This window comes from Argopecten irradians, unplaced genomic scaffold (assembly GCF_041381155.1).
Source record: "Argopecten irradians isolate NY unplaced genomic scaffold, Ai_NY scaffold_0096, whole genome shotgun sequence".
Lineage (NCBI taxonomy): Eukaryota > Metazoa > Mollusca > Bivalvia > Pectinida > Pectinidae > Argopecten > Argopecten irradians.
In genome coordinates, this window is record NW_027187563.1 from 1 (window position 1) to 14749 (window position 14749).

The following is a 14749-nucleotide window of genomic DNA, read 5'->3' on the forward strand; positions in this document are numbered from 1 at the left end:
CCCCACAGAAAATTTCACTGGAATTCCACTGGAAGCCACTGGAATTCCAATGGAATCTCTATTTCCAGTGGAATACCACTGGGAAACCATTTTACCAGTGGACAAAAAATCCAGTGTCAGTGGAATTCCAGTGGTGAAATACCATTCCAGTGGGAAAAAACCCAGCTGCAATGGAATTTCAGTGGAAAATAATTCCATTGGAAAGCAATTCCAGTTGCACTGGAATTTCACTGATATGTAAATTTCAGTGGCAAATAACTGCTAATTTTCATTTCTAAAATCCAATTAGAACTGGTGTAGAACACAGGTACCAATAAATCATATTTGGCATAGTTTCAACTTTAGAACTGTGCATTCAAAAAGGTTAAAATGCAAGTTATTTTATCTACAGGTTCATGCTTGTCACTTAATCAATAAAAAGAACCTTATCATTAAGGAAGGGTCAGCTATATCATAAGTTCCAATGATCATCTCTCATAGCCATGATGTTGTTGACATGTGTACTATGACATGCATTGTATATTTACGAGTGCTGTCTCAACTTTGTAGGGTAAAGTAAATTAACATATTTCCGTAAAGTCAACAAAACACTAAAGAGTATAATAACCATTCTGCAAAATACATCAAGTTGTTATTATTTAATCTTTAACAGACATTATTCCCTTTGAATATACCTTCAATTATGCTCCAAAAGATTTGGCGGTTTGCTCAAGAAAATGAGATCAGAACCAATTTTCATGAAAACACATTTTGTTACAATGTTTTCTACAGGGATAAACAAACACTCTGTTGCTTCAGACACTACCATAACAATATGTTCACAAAGTTTATTAAATTCCGACAACTGTGTATTGCTGATAGCTCCTTTATCCTCCTGGGTCAGTTTGAATTCTTCCGTGTGGAATTTCTCAACAACAGCATAACTCTTTGAGGTGCAGATGAAGGTGACAATGGAACCGTACATTTCCTCTTGGTTATGGATAAAGCAAATTGTGTATGAGTTCCTGGTTTTCCTGTTTTGGTACTCCTCTGAGTACAATACTTCCTCACCATTTTGAAGTCGAAGGAATACAGAGGGGTTGTTGGCACGAATATCTGCATTCACTGCATGGTAGTAGTTTGAAGCTGGGTTAAGTGGTCTTCTCTGCCCTAGTGCTGTCAGTCTTCTTTTAACAGTTCTGTCTTCTCTGAAATGATTGTTGCAAATTTTCTCATTAATTCACGACATCATGGAAGCAGTAAGAGGAAATAAATTATGTGTACAAGTAGCACTTAAAAATACCAAGAACACGTTAAAATTTAAAGTATTGTTTATCTACTTTTTTGTGCATTCTTGTTTCAACTTACTTGATAAGTTTTGAACCAAGTGATTCTGCAAGAGACTTTAGGGTGTCATCGACGTTCCCATGAATATATTGCTGTACCAGATTGGTAATCTGCTTCGACATCCCGACAGCAAAACAGACCTGAAAGAATAGGTGTTTAAGATTCAAGCAAATCTTCTGATGTCTTTTGTTGCCACTATCATCTTTTAACAAAAATGCTTTTTAAGCATACTTTTACATATCAATGTGATATTTGCAAGAAACAATAACAAGTCCAAAATTATGTAGAATAACTAAAATTGTTATATTTCATTGTAGGAGTAGAGGTTGATATACCCCAGAGGGTAATCTTTCTGTTAAAGCTCACTTCCTGGCCTCAACTCTGGATTTGCCAGGTAGGGCCCTGGTGCCATACATGAAGAAGTTCAATGGAAACAAGCATGTTGCCTGGATGAAGAAGAAATATTGCAAGGAAATCTGTAGCATCGTTTCAATCCTTTTCAAGAAAATGTGACAAATGAAGTCCAAAGAAAACTCCCATAAGCCTGCAATTGCTGTTTTTTTTTTTTTTTTGCTCTATATATGTAAGTGTATTATTACCTGGCTATTTACATGGCCTGTACCATGTACCATACTTTTCAGGTAGCTATTCATGGATTCAAATCCATAGCAAGAGAAGCCATAAAGTGGCCCAAACTGCTTCACTGTTGATGCTAAATGTCTCAAAAGATGGACATTCATCGTCTGTGACTGCTCCCCTGAAGCATAAAGAAACTCTCGATAAAGTCTACCTGGAGAAAAATTAACCACATTTTTGAACATAATTTTTTCAAATTTAACAAAGACATACTTTGTGAAATTCCTCTGAAAACTAATAAAACAGAGACATAGAAATATTACAAATATGTGTATGAATTGATGACATTTGAATGGCAGTTTTGGAAGACTAATCATTTGATGATTGCTAGCTTAATTTTAGGACTCTAAGAAAGGTTTGTTTACCATAAATTCCAGGATACATTTTACAATAAAGCATTAACATGCTCTCAGCCCTGTCAATGTCTTCTACTCTGATGCCATCTTTGGAGAGTAGACCCATAGAAGAAACCAGTAAAAGATGATGAACATATGGGACAGCAGGCAAAACCCCGTATAGCACAGGTGTTGAAAAGTGCATTAACCACTCTCTACATTCCGATGCTGAAACATATTTTTAAAGAACTCATTTCTGTCTATCTTATTATTATTTTCATGTTACCTCATCCCCGGTATTACAAAACATAATTTTGTTAACAGAATTTCAGTTAAATTATTCAGTGTGTTGGAGATGTATCTATCAACACCTTTCTTGATTATCATCTTAAAAATTTCTCTAAGATGTAAACTCTGCAGTTTTACAGTGAAAAAATTCATGCTATTTGTTATAAGTTAATATAAATGCAAACTCTGTACCTTTCCAATGTCCATGATCATTGAGGCCACGTTGTCGTCTTGAGACAAAGTCAGGAATTTTCAAACTTAGAAATCTTTTGTTCAGCAATGCCATCTGCAGTAAGAAGAGAAAAAAAAATACATACTGATAAGACCATATACACTGAATATTAATATTTGACATACTAACTTAAATATGGATCTCAGAATTGATTTCTTGCACACGAAATACATTGGAAACTTTATACAAAAGTAAGACAAATACATTGATCAGGGAGGTTGTTCTAAGATCATATGTCGTACATTGTACTTTTATTAGCAGGCAGTTAACTTCATACATTAGGTAAATTCAGTATTTTCTTTAGCCATTCATATTTCAATTCCTTTAATCTTATATACTGGTTTATGAATATAATCCACATTTACTTTATCACCAATAAAATAATCTTCTCTCCTGTGCTTTGCATCAAACCAAAAGCCCATGAGGGCTTTGGTAATCCCAAGATGGACACAATGCATCCAGTCTACAGGGAACATCTTTGCCATGTCAGTGTAAGGTAGCGTGAGAAATGACGATGGTCCTCTTATTCCCGTTTACCTGAAAATGTTCATGATATATTTTGTACTTCATTTAAACATTCATTGAACAGGACTAAGAACAAGAAATGCTTAAATCTTGCTAACAAATAAATTATTTTTTGCTCAAAAACAAATTGGTTATTAAGGTATTTTTCAGTGTACACCAAATGCTAATCTAAAGAATACTTAGCATTAAAATGCATTCTTTTCAGTGCTGTATAGTCTTATAATCCTTAAAAATAAAAAGTTTAAAGCTGTATTTTTCATTGATTTTGCCAAAGGACATTTTTTTTAAATCTCTCATGAAGTACACTTCACTAAAATTCCCATTATCCTGCTATCATTAATGATGATTATGGTAAGGAATCATAAAGTTAATTAGCTAGGTAAATAGGTCTGGTTGGTATGATGGTGATTAAAGAAGTAATTTAAAGATAAATATTGAAGTGATCATCTGACTTACAACAACTCCGGTTCTGGCAGCCTCAGTAGCATCTTGCCTGAAAGTTTCATTGGACCTTATCGTCATGTTTTCATGAAAGGGATAGAAACGATGCAGTGGGTTCCCTTGTGATGTTTTTCCTTCATCAAGGCAAACACAACATGCCTGTTTTCCATTGAACTGCTTCATGTACGACACCAGTGCCCTAGCTGGCAAATCCAGGGAAGAGGCCAAGAGATGAGCTTTCACAGAGATTTTACCATTAGGGGTATCAACCTCTATTCCTACAATTAAATGTAACAATTATAATGTCATTACAAATAAAAGTAACTTTTAGCAACAAAACTCACACACTACACTAACAGACATTTTAAAATATAAAGCAGGTAAAATATTCTAAGTTAGATAAGAAAATTAACCTTCATGTCCATACTAACCTCTAAACAGTGGGATATGTCATTTTCATGTGGCTATTTTTTTATGAGGAAACTAAATAATGAACAGTGGCAATCACTGAAATTGACTATCAATTTCATTTCAATGAAAAAGTAAATGAAGGCCAAGTATTGCAGGGTTATTCAGTCCTCCATTGAATGAAGTATATATTTTTACAATGGCAAATGTCTCAATGACCTATGTCTGGGTGAAAGTAGCACTGTACCAGGTCTTTTTTATCATGAAAATATAAGGATAATATCTTAGACACTGATAATGTGCAAATGGCAAACCTACATAGCCTACCCTGTATTACTGGTGGCTGATTATCATTACCTTCTCTGTGCAGTTTGTTGAGTGTTTTCATCAATGGTTTTAAGTAAGTGAACATGTTGGGTTTCTCCACTTGACAATGTAAAAAACATGGCATCAAGTACTTTCTGCTGAATCTGGAATGACATATTAATAAAATGTGAGAAAATTATAAAAATCTACTAAAATATAAACATATTAAAAAAAAAACATAAACAAGACAATTCTGCAAATTATCACCCCCTATTGAATATAGTTAATAGGTCAAAATGACTCTGTATGTTAGACTAAAGAGTGGTGACCTACTTCTGATACATGACACAGCCTTACCTAGCTGTATATGAACAAATGTAGTTCCAGAGTCAAGAGGTGTAGGTGTAGAAGGTAGAGCCCAGAAAATTTAATTGTTGACAGAACATAAACCTTTAGACCTGCTGGGGGACTATGTAATATGAAAATTGATTACTAAGGATCTAGATTAATATCTTACTGGTATATGCAGAATTTGATAAAAAGGCTTTTTACGTATGTCTAAACCCACCTCAATTTTACAGGCAATTCATTGATAGCCAAGTACACTGGCCATAATGATCCTTTTTTGGAGGATGAGAACAAGGACACTCCATCTGAAAACATGACAAGTAAATGAACAATCAGTGACAGTCCTGTGTACATGTTATACATTTAAGTAATGCAATTGTATATTCTATACACCTCAAATAATCAATATAGGTGACAAAAAATAAAACAGAAGAGTAAAACAAGTCATCCTTTATAGTGAAAAGCTATGAATCACAAGCCATTTCAAGTTGATTATAATCTCATCCATGCTGAATTAAAAAATGTCCATCAAAGATAGGCCTAAGCTAACTTGTGTGAATTAGATCAGAAAAATATGGCTGCTTTAGTGATTAGGGTATGAGTGTCCCTATAGCTAGATATAGGCCTATATGATAATGAATACATCAGAGACAGGTAACAAGGCTTGGAACAGACTCGGTAAAAGAATAAAATTGTATGATTGATTGATTGATTGATTTTACAATTTAACGTCCTATTAACACAGAAAGGTCATGTAAGGACGGCCTCCCGGTGTATGCGATGTGAATGTTTGTGGTGAATGCATGTGTATTTGGAAGGCTGCGGATGTTTGTGTAAGCCTCCTTGCGATAGCGCTGAACTTATGCCGACTTTATAGTGCTACCTCACTGGAGCATGCTGCCGAAGGCCCCCAGCAGCACACCCCACCCGGTCCATTATACTGATAACGGGCGAACCAGTCGTTCCTCTCCCATAATGCTGAACGTCAAGCAGGGATTGGTAACTACCATTTTTAAAGACTTTGGTATGTCTCGGCCAGGGGACAAAACCCAAAGCCTTCCTCACGGAGGCGGACGCTCAACCCAAAGGCCAAAAGTGAGGCAGTTGACCAAGAGAGGTCATTAAAAACTATACAAATAACTTACCAGTATTTAGTGTAAAAGTTATGTACACATCAGCTCCTGTTTGGAAATGTTTGATGGTGTCTTTGTAAAAGCTTCCGTCTAATATGTCTCGCAAAGGAGAACTCCTGTTTGCACCCTCTGGCTGTCTCAAATTTCTCAGAAATACAGTGTCTGTAAAGTTCAAAGAAATTCTTATTGGCAAAAAATTATGAAAAAATTCATATCTTCACCAAGATAAAAAATTCAGAACTCTTTTAAATAGTTAACGACACATGATCATAACTTCTTCCAACATTAAATTACCTCATTGACAGATATATCTATAATTCATAAGTTTTGAAAAATTATAATATAGCCATGTACTAAAACCTTGGCAATACCACTTTTTTAATCACTCATTAGAAAAAAAATGTATAATTGTCACCTTTGAAAACATCTTTTAACTGCTGTTCTACATTCAGGTCAATAAATTCCAGTAAACGACTGGTAGGCCTTCCATTGTCAAGGTTGCAAGCAGCATTTTCACACCTTTCACCATTTTCACAGTATTGTTGGCATTCCTCACAATAAAAGTGCTTAATTGGCTTTTGAAATTCCACCGTTGATTTAAGTGTCTCTTTAATCTTATATACAGATTGTGTAAATTTGGCATTCTTGGGCAGAAAAGAGGAAATCAGCCGCAATAGTCCAGAAAATGCCTCATTTGATAAAGAGTTGTGCATCACAAAAAGCATGATCATAACATAGGCACTCCTCTGCGTTTGTCTGCAACCTTCATACAAAGGGAGGTCCAAGTCATTGTTAGCATCTTTGAAGACATTTGTTTCATCAGTGCAAGTGCTTTCATGCATATTTGAATAACCCTCATTTTCACTTGAGCACGTCAAGTCATCACTTGATTCAGTATCAATGTCCGATTCAGAGGAACTCAGATCCGAATCAGAACAAGAATCTGTGGTGATTAATGAGGATTCGTGACTAGAACTGTCACTCAAGTAACTTACTTGGTCCTTGAAGTGCGGGTGGGCGTGATCAAATGTCGGCGACTGGTCGTTGGACATGTATAAATGGGCCCGATCAGCACATGATTTATCAGGGGTAACTTTGAAATAATTAGCCATCTTCTTTGTAATACCATGATGCAGAGAACGTTTATACTTCCTTTTCTTCGGAGTTTTTAATCTGATATCTGTCTCATTTTCTTCTGAACTGGAATCAATCGTCGATGAGGTACACGTGCTTTCGGATTCGTTAGAAGACATCTCGTCACAGAAAAAAATCGCGTGTAAAGTAAAAATACAAACATAGAAAGAAGGACTTATTGGAATATACCGTTATCAAAGTTACGAAGTCCAAAACAACATTTGTTCCCTCAGCGGTGTCGTAATAAAAGCTCTACTGGGCTTATGACATTTGTTGACTTTGTACACGACGTTAATAAATGTTATTTTCATTTCATTTCAGCGCTGTTAGCTATTTTAATACACCATGTGATCGATCAGCGCTTGTTGCCCAATCTCGGTCACCCAGCCTCTTCAAATCTCCCCTCCTCTGATGAGAGCGTCTAGTTGACCAAGATTATAGCCTCGTAAGAAGCTAAGCGTAAAAAGTTTGCAGAAACAACATTTTAAGTTTACAAAAAAACGATCATGCAAATAAAATATCAAACAGATTATTGTACACGGACGTTTTAGTAGCAATGGCACTTTCATTGTGGTGGGTTTTCCACAGTCGTTTCAAATTACGACAGTAATGTTCAATTTGATTGGTCATCACCGGTCAGCATCAGCCGCAGCGAGATACGCGCTAGCTGATTGGTTTATTTCGGCGGTTTGGTTCGACTAGAAAGGAGGCTGTCTACAATATTTCGCAAAACGTGACTGAAGTTATTAGAATGGAGGAAATTAGGAAAAAGTACGCACTCATACAATGGGAAGACTTACTTTTCACGGTTATTGACACCTATTCCATTCTTGCACCAAGAAAGGATGCTTGTGACTACCGATGTGGAGATTATATCAAAGCACGATACGGTGGCAAAGTGTACGAAGCTGTAATCTGTGATTTGAATGGTAAGTAAATTTAAAATATGAGTAGGCCATCACGACCAGGGCCCGTTTTAAAAAAAAAAAAATCCTACGATCAAACGTAAGTTTTGTCGTACGACAATTGAATTTTTGACTTCCGATTTTTTTGTGAAACGGTACCCAGGCTGGTATATTTTAAAAATATAGGTCCTGCAGGCAGACACAAAAGTAAACATAGAAAAAAAATCACAGTTCCGACACCCAAGTAGCACTAGTTTTCCTTGTACCTTAGAATTATACACAGCTATATTTGTGTTCACACAGCAATATATATCAACATTTCTAATTCAAAAGCAGCTTTTGAATTAGAAAATATTTTGAATCCCATGTTTTGTATAACAACACTGCTAAAGTGTAGCCCACAAAAATTATTAATATTCATGTTGCATTTGCAGAGAACAAAATAAGGCTAAATGAGATCAGGGATGATCCAGTCAAGAGGAATGAAATGAAGTTCCAGTACAACCCTGATCACGGAAAGCAAGAGGTTCAGCAGGGTCCATCACCATCTTCAAGTAAGAATTTTTTTCATTAAAGAAACAGGTTTTGGTGTATTCTGAATTTGTCTTGATATGTATAATTAGCCATTCGTCTGTAATTCGGTGTGGTATTTTTTTCCAACAATCTTTTTTAATTACGCTATTTCTCAGAAGATCTTTTTCCAATGTTATATGTGGGTTCCCCATAAGGTTCTTTTCTGTGTTTTATTTTAAAATTGAACAGGGTAATAAAATCCAGTTGGCTGCAGGAAGTTCAAGTACTAAATATTAACAGATTGTTCCATTTATACTGTCATTCATTTCTTTTTTTTCACATAAGTAAATAATTGAATTGGTGGTCATTACATATAACTGTATGAATATGTGAAGTTAGACTTCATGCTAAACTTTATTTTTCTTAGGTGAGTCTGCAGACATAGTGGAGTTGAATGACTCATCTGCAACACTTAAAAGGAAGAACACAGGTAACTTCTAGCAAAACATCTACTGTTTTTCCAAGCAAAAAATGTCACTTTATTGAAGTGGGCTGTGTCCATCTATCCAAAGAGCTATTCCGGGCTTTAGCAGGAAATCCCTTAGTCCATTCAACTTATAAATCTGACTTTACCAAATTTTGTATGCACAATGTTATATAGGCATGAGCTCTAATTGTGCCTTTTGGATATATTTAACATCCTCTTTTGGTACAAAAAACAGTATCCAGACCACTTCCACCATAACTTTACATATTTTCACCCTTTTCTCGCACAGAACAAATTCCATCAACCAGTGGCAATGCTAAGAAGAAATGTTCTGGAAAAGATGATGAGGTAAGTTGACTTAATTAACCCTTGATTGATATACTTGCTCATATTACATCACTTTTAAAATTAAATCTGACATTCTGATGATCCATGACAGTTCTAGTTGAATATATTTGACTGTTAACAATTACTCAAAATAGTGGGTTGAAAAGTAATAGTGAATATTCGATGTATACTTATCCACTGGTTATATTTGATAAGGTTGATATTTCAAATTTTTGTGCTTAATCACAGGCAAAGCAAGAGAAACTGGCTCTAGCCAAGACAAAGAGAGTGAGAGAGAAAGAAAGGGCCAGTGCAATTTCAACTTCATTTCTTAATTCGAACGATTTAGACGATCTGGTTGACTATGGGAAGATAGATAAAGGAAGAGAGGAGAAATTGGAAAAGGAAATGGCTGAAATAAAGGATCAGGTAGTTTAAACTTTGAAATAAAAAAAAATTATATAATGCTATATTTTATAGACAGACAAAAATGTCAGTTTTCGGTACTTTTTACATTCGAGTTACTGTGTTAATCCAAAACAAAGTTGATTAATTACTGTATTTTGGTTTCAAACTTCAATGTATTTTTCAAAATATATGTACATACATGTTAGAGTATCTAAGCAGTTATTATGGAGCAGGGTGCAAAAAAAGCAATCATCCTGAACAAGTTGAAATCGGCAAGGGATGAGTGGTTGTTGTCATGCACTTGTCCCAAGGGACAAGCAAAATTCTGACGAAACACACATAGATGGAATAATCCATTACATTTAATTTTATTCTACAAAGTGTAGCAATTTCTTACAGGCCCAACAACGGAATTAACTTGAAAATTGTTTGAATAATGCACATAAAACTGTTTGTGTTGCATGACTTTAATTTCTACTTCACCTCATCTTAACAAAAAATGAAGTATAATTTATGTGACATACAACTTTGATGCGTTTTATTGCACATATGTGTGTCTTGTGTGATCTCCTTGCAGATTTCCACCATCTATGGAATGGTCGAGTCACTTTTACAATGTAAAAGTTGTCTTCGGAAAGCATACAAGGTAGTTGAATATATCCTTATAGTTCTTCAGTTATGCTAGAATATGGAAATTATATAATAGAATATAAGTAAAGGTCACCTCTGCAGACTTGATAACCAACTAGTCAGCCATTTTTGTTGGTGGCATATGGCCGCCCATTAAAGCATCTTGGGCTTAACTTATATATATATATATATATTAGTGAAATGGGATTTTCTTGTCCAATTAAGTAAGTTAAACCTTTCTATAGTAATTTATAATTAAATCAACTTGAAAATTAGCAAACTGCTATTAGCACTGCATGCATATAAGTTTCCTTTGAAGGTAGTGTAATTTAACTGAAAACCAGTTACTATGAAATTGAAAAATAAACCAGACTCTTTGATATCTGTCTTGGAAACTAATAAATTTCTGTCTTTTATGTGCTTCTTCCAGTGATAAAAAAGTTTGATTTATTAACAGAAATTGGATTATAAATGTGCGATGACTCCAACCACACCAAAAGCCGCAAGGTTTTTACCGGGTTCACCTGCATTGCCTTCACCTTCAGCTGCACTGTCTTTGCCTCCAGATCCAATCACCTCGCCTGTGTCTGACACCATAGTGTCACCAGGTAAATAAAATATTGTTATCCATTGTCAATTATGCAAAGTTATAGTGTAATAGTTTTATTTTATTATGTCTCCTCTCCAAATGAAGTGAGATGTATTGTATTAGAACTGGTTCTTTCAATGATTTCTCTCATGCTATAGCTTCTAAACTGTTGGAAGATATCTGATGAAACTTTCAGTATTACTGGGTACTTCCTTGCTGACGTGCAGGGCGATTCATTGCGCTGTTGTTGGGTCAAAGTGAACTAAGTATGAATTTTTCCAATAACTTCTTGTCGGGGCAAAAACTAGTTTTTCATGGTACAGCCATCAAGGTCATTTAAGGATGTGCTTGTATATGTGTATACATAATGTTTGCATGTATGCTGGAGGCAGGGTATGGTGTATTTAATGCCTCCATACAATAGTGTGGTCTTTTCTGAAGCGGGAGGTAAAGTTTGTCATTTAGTTTTTCTATTCAGTTTTTTTGTATATTTGAGCAATTAAAGCATTTTTGTGGTTATATATGACATGCTATAGAATTGTTATGAACTTATCACTTATAACTCAGCAATATACATCTTTCTGATTTTCAGATGAGCCATGTCTTCATGAATTACTACCCAATCATGAAGGTAAATATACAATCTTAAGTAATGTTATGTATTACTATTTTGATTCATTTTGGTGATACCAAACAACCTGAAATCCAGTTTTCGGGCAAGGTTACAACAGAATTCCTAGGATCTGATGCTTAAACACATGTATATAAAATATGGCAGCCAATTATTTACAGACGATATTTTAATCTTTTCATCTCTGTATACATACATGTGTATATGCTGCAATTTTTTTCTCTCTCAAAGTATCATAGTTATACTGTATTCTGTGTAAAGGAAAATTTTCTTTCATGATTTCAGCAAAAACAGATGAAGGGAAACAGAACAATGATGACGGTAATTTATGTTTATTTAAGATCATAAAATTTACTTCAATTTAAAATGATATGTAATATTTTAAACAGCTTCAAATATGGTCAGTACATTCCTTTTTAAAGACATATATGATGAGCAGGTTTACTTTGATATAAATGGATTTTATCCTTGGTACTTGGTCCAAAGGACAAAGGTGAGCTTATGTGTAGCGTGCGTCATCAATTTCTCCAAATAACTTCTGTTTCATGAATTGGTTTTTTTTTTTTTCAAAAATTGACTGAAAGTATATATATATCCTATGAAGGTGGGTTTTCAAAAATTGTATAAATGGGTCAAAATACAGTAAATTCGCCTTTAATGTTGTCTCTTTGACAAAAAGATTATATGTATTAATTTTATTTGGTTACATCTGCATTTTTGGGTGGTAAGGTTTCAAAATTTTACCACTTTAAGGCTAGTCCTTAGATCTAAGCAGTAGAGCATAACAAATTTTTAACCAACATCAAAATCCCCACCTTTTATGTAACCATGTATACAATTTCTTAGAATCAAGGAAAAAACACGTAATCATGATATATGAAAAGATGAAATCAGTAAGGTAAAACAATGAAGATGGTCCTTTAGTAGTTCTTCTAGCGCTTTCACCTTTCGGCTCTTCAGGGGGAATGATTTTATGATATTAGGATTTCAACCTCATGTTTCTTTATTGTTGTTTTTATTAATACAAGATTTCTATTCCACAGATTTGGTTTACCTTGGGGAAGCCAGGTTTGGGGTTAAACTGCGACGGGAAGATTTTGAACGAGCACATAAGACTGCAAAGACAAATGAGAAATTGTGCCTAAATCTGATGGAATTCCTTTTGACAGAAGAGGAAATGACGTTTACCACAGTTTACGGGAATGTTCAACACCAAAAAAAACCAATGGATTATAAGAAAGTTGGTGCTTTGAAATGTAAGGTTTTTTTTATATCCCAGTAAATTATACTTAATTTCTCTGTGCGCTGTTTTATGTCATTATGGCACTAGCTAGTATTTAAAGCATTTAGTGATCTCTTCACCGTGTGTGTTGGAAGGGGGGGGGTTGGTTCAATGCTTCCTACCCCTGGTGGTTTGTGTTTCTCCAGAATCTGATGAATGGATTGGTTTTTGCTGATGTGGTTGCATGTATCCCTCACCCTTAAATTTCTATGGATTGCAAGTGACTGGCCTCCCGTATATTGTTAGAGGTAGCCACCAGCTACTAAAGGAAATTGATCCACCCTCAAAATAACCTTTGCTTTTTATGGGGTGATAAAGTAAGCAAACAAACAAACCCTTCACAATTCATCTTTCACCAAAATAAATTTTATCACTGTAATCTTCGGAAATTGGTTGATATAGGAATATTGGCCACGTTGTTATTTTGTTGCAGTTAGAATTAGACAAATCAAAGTCTTACTTAACAGCCATTTGACTGTATTTTAATTCTCTTTCAGCCCATATTATGGCAAGGTGTAGCCCTCTTTCACAGGAAGACTTTGAGGCGAAATGGTGCAAGATGGTGGTATCTATAAACAACAAAATTCGAAAGAGGAGTAAAAACTGACTTTAATGCAAAAAATGAGGGGGGAAATTTCATTTTTCAGTTTTTGGTGTCATTAAAGATTCATTCGTTAATATAAATGGGTTTAAATTTAGGGCAGCAGGCATTTGGGTGTATGAAATGACTTTGTTATACTGATTAATTACACGTTACATTGTGAAAATGGCATTACCAGTTGTTACCAGTATTTGAAAAAAAAGAAGGAGTACCATACTTTGACAAATAAATTTAATTACACATTAATTCTCACGGTAAATATCTTATTGTACATCTGAATGGCACTTCAGTGTCTGCATTTTGCTTTCAATTTACATATCATTTGTATCTGTACATGTATATCATTTGTATCTGTACATATCATTTGTATCTGAGTGCATTTCATAGTTTTTACTTTGTAGAAATACTAAGGGTAGAGGCCATATATCGGACTATTGCATGTGTATCATTTTTTATATTTACGCAACCTGTGATCCCATGCCTATTTTAAGTGTCCAAGGCAGCTATGTCTTCATTTTGTAGTCTATAAACTAATTAATTGTAATGTTTGTCTACTTGGTCAGACAGCTGAAATAGATTTTTTGTTTGTGTACATGGTCAGTTACTTAATAATTGTCCTCTTGTCCCTGGTTTACTGACTTAAAGGTAAAATTACTGTGAACAAAATCTTTCAAAATAAGGTTTGTTTTAAAGTATTTCATAGTTTATGTCTGCCTATATTTGATTTCAATGTAATTATATAGGCATTACAGGTATTTTTCAATGTAATGTTATATGCATTCGATGTTGTTAAGAGATGCATCAAATAAATGACAAATTACTCTTTAAGCATGTTTGCCCTGCAGATAGGGCGTTAGAATTGTACCTGCTGCCCCTATTGCATGATCGTAAAAGGCGACTAAATTTAGGATCTTATCTTTTCTCTTCTTCCTAACTGACTTTATCCTTCCTAATGCCTCCCTTGGCACCGCCTCACTTTTGGCCTTGAGTTGAGCGTTCGCCCCTGTGAGGAAGGCTCTGGGTTCTGTTCCCTGGCCGAGACACACCAAAGCATGTAAAAGTGGTAGTTTCTGCTCCTGCTTAGCGCTCAGCAAAAAGGGAGTGGGACGACTGGTTCGCCCGTTGTCAGTATAATGTGACCGGGTGGGGTGTGTTGCTTGGTGTCTTCGGCGGCATGCTTCAGTGATATAGCACTATAAAAAAGGCAAAAGTTCCACTATACAAGAAGACACAACATGAATATACCGCAGTCTCCCGAAACACG

The 14749-nt window shown here is 35.0% G+C and overlaps 1 long non-coding RNA gene across 1 annotated transcript; it reads left to right on the forward strand.

Annotated features, from left to right (window-relative positions):
• Positions 1 to 11901: 11901 nt before the first annotated feature.
• On the forward strand, positions 11902 to 14231 carry LOC138311731 (uncharacterized). Its single transcript, XR_011206729.1, has 3 exons — positions 11902 to 11923; positions 12646 to 12858; positions 13382 to 14231. It is a non-coding gene; the product is annotated as an uncharacterized lncRNA (long non-coding RNA).
• The last annotated feature ends 518 nt before the right edge of the window (positions 14232 to 14749 follow it).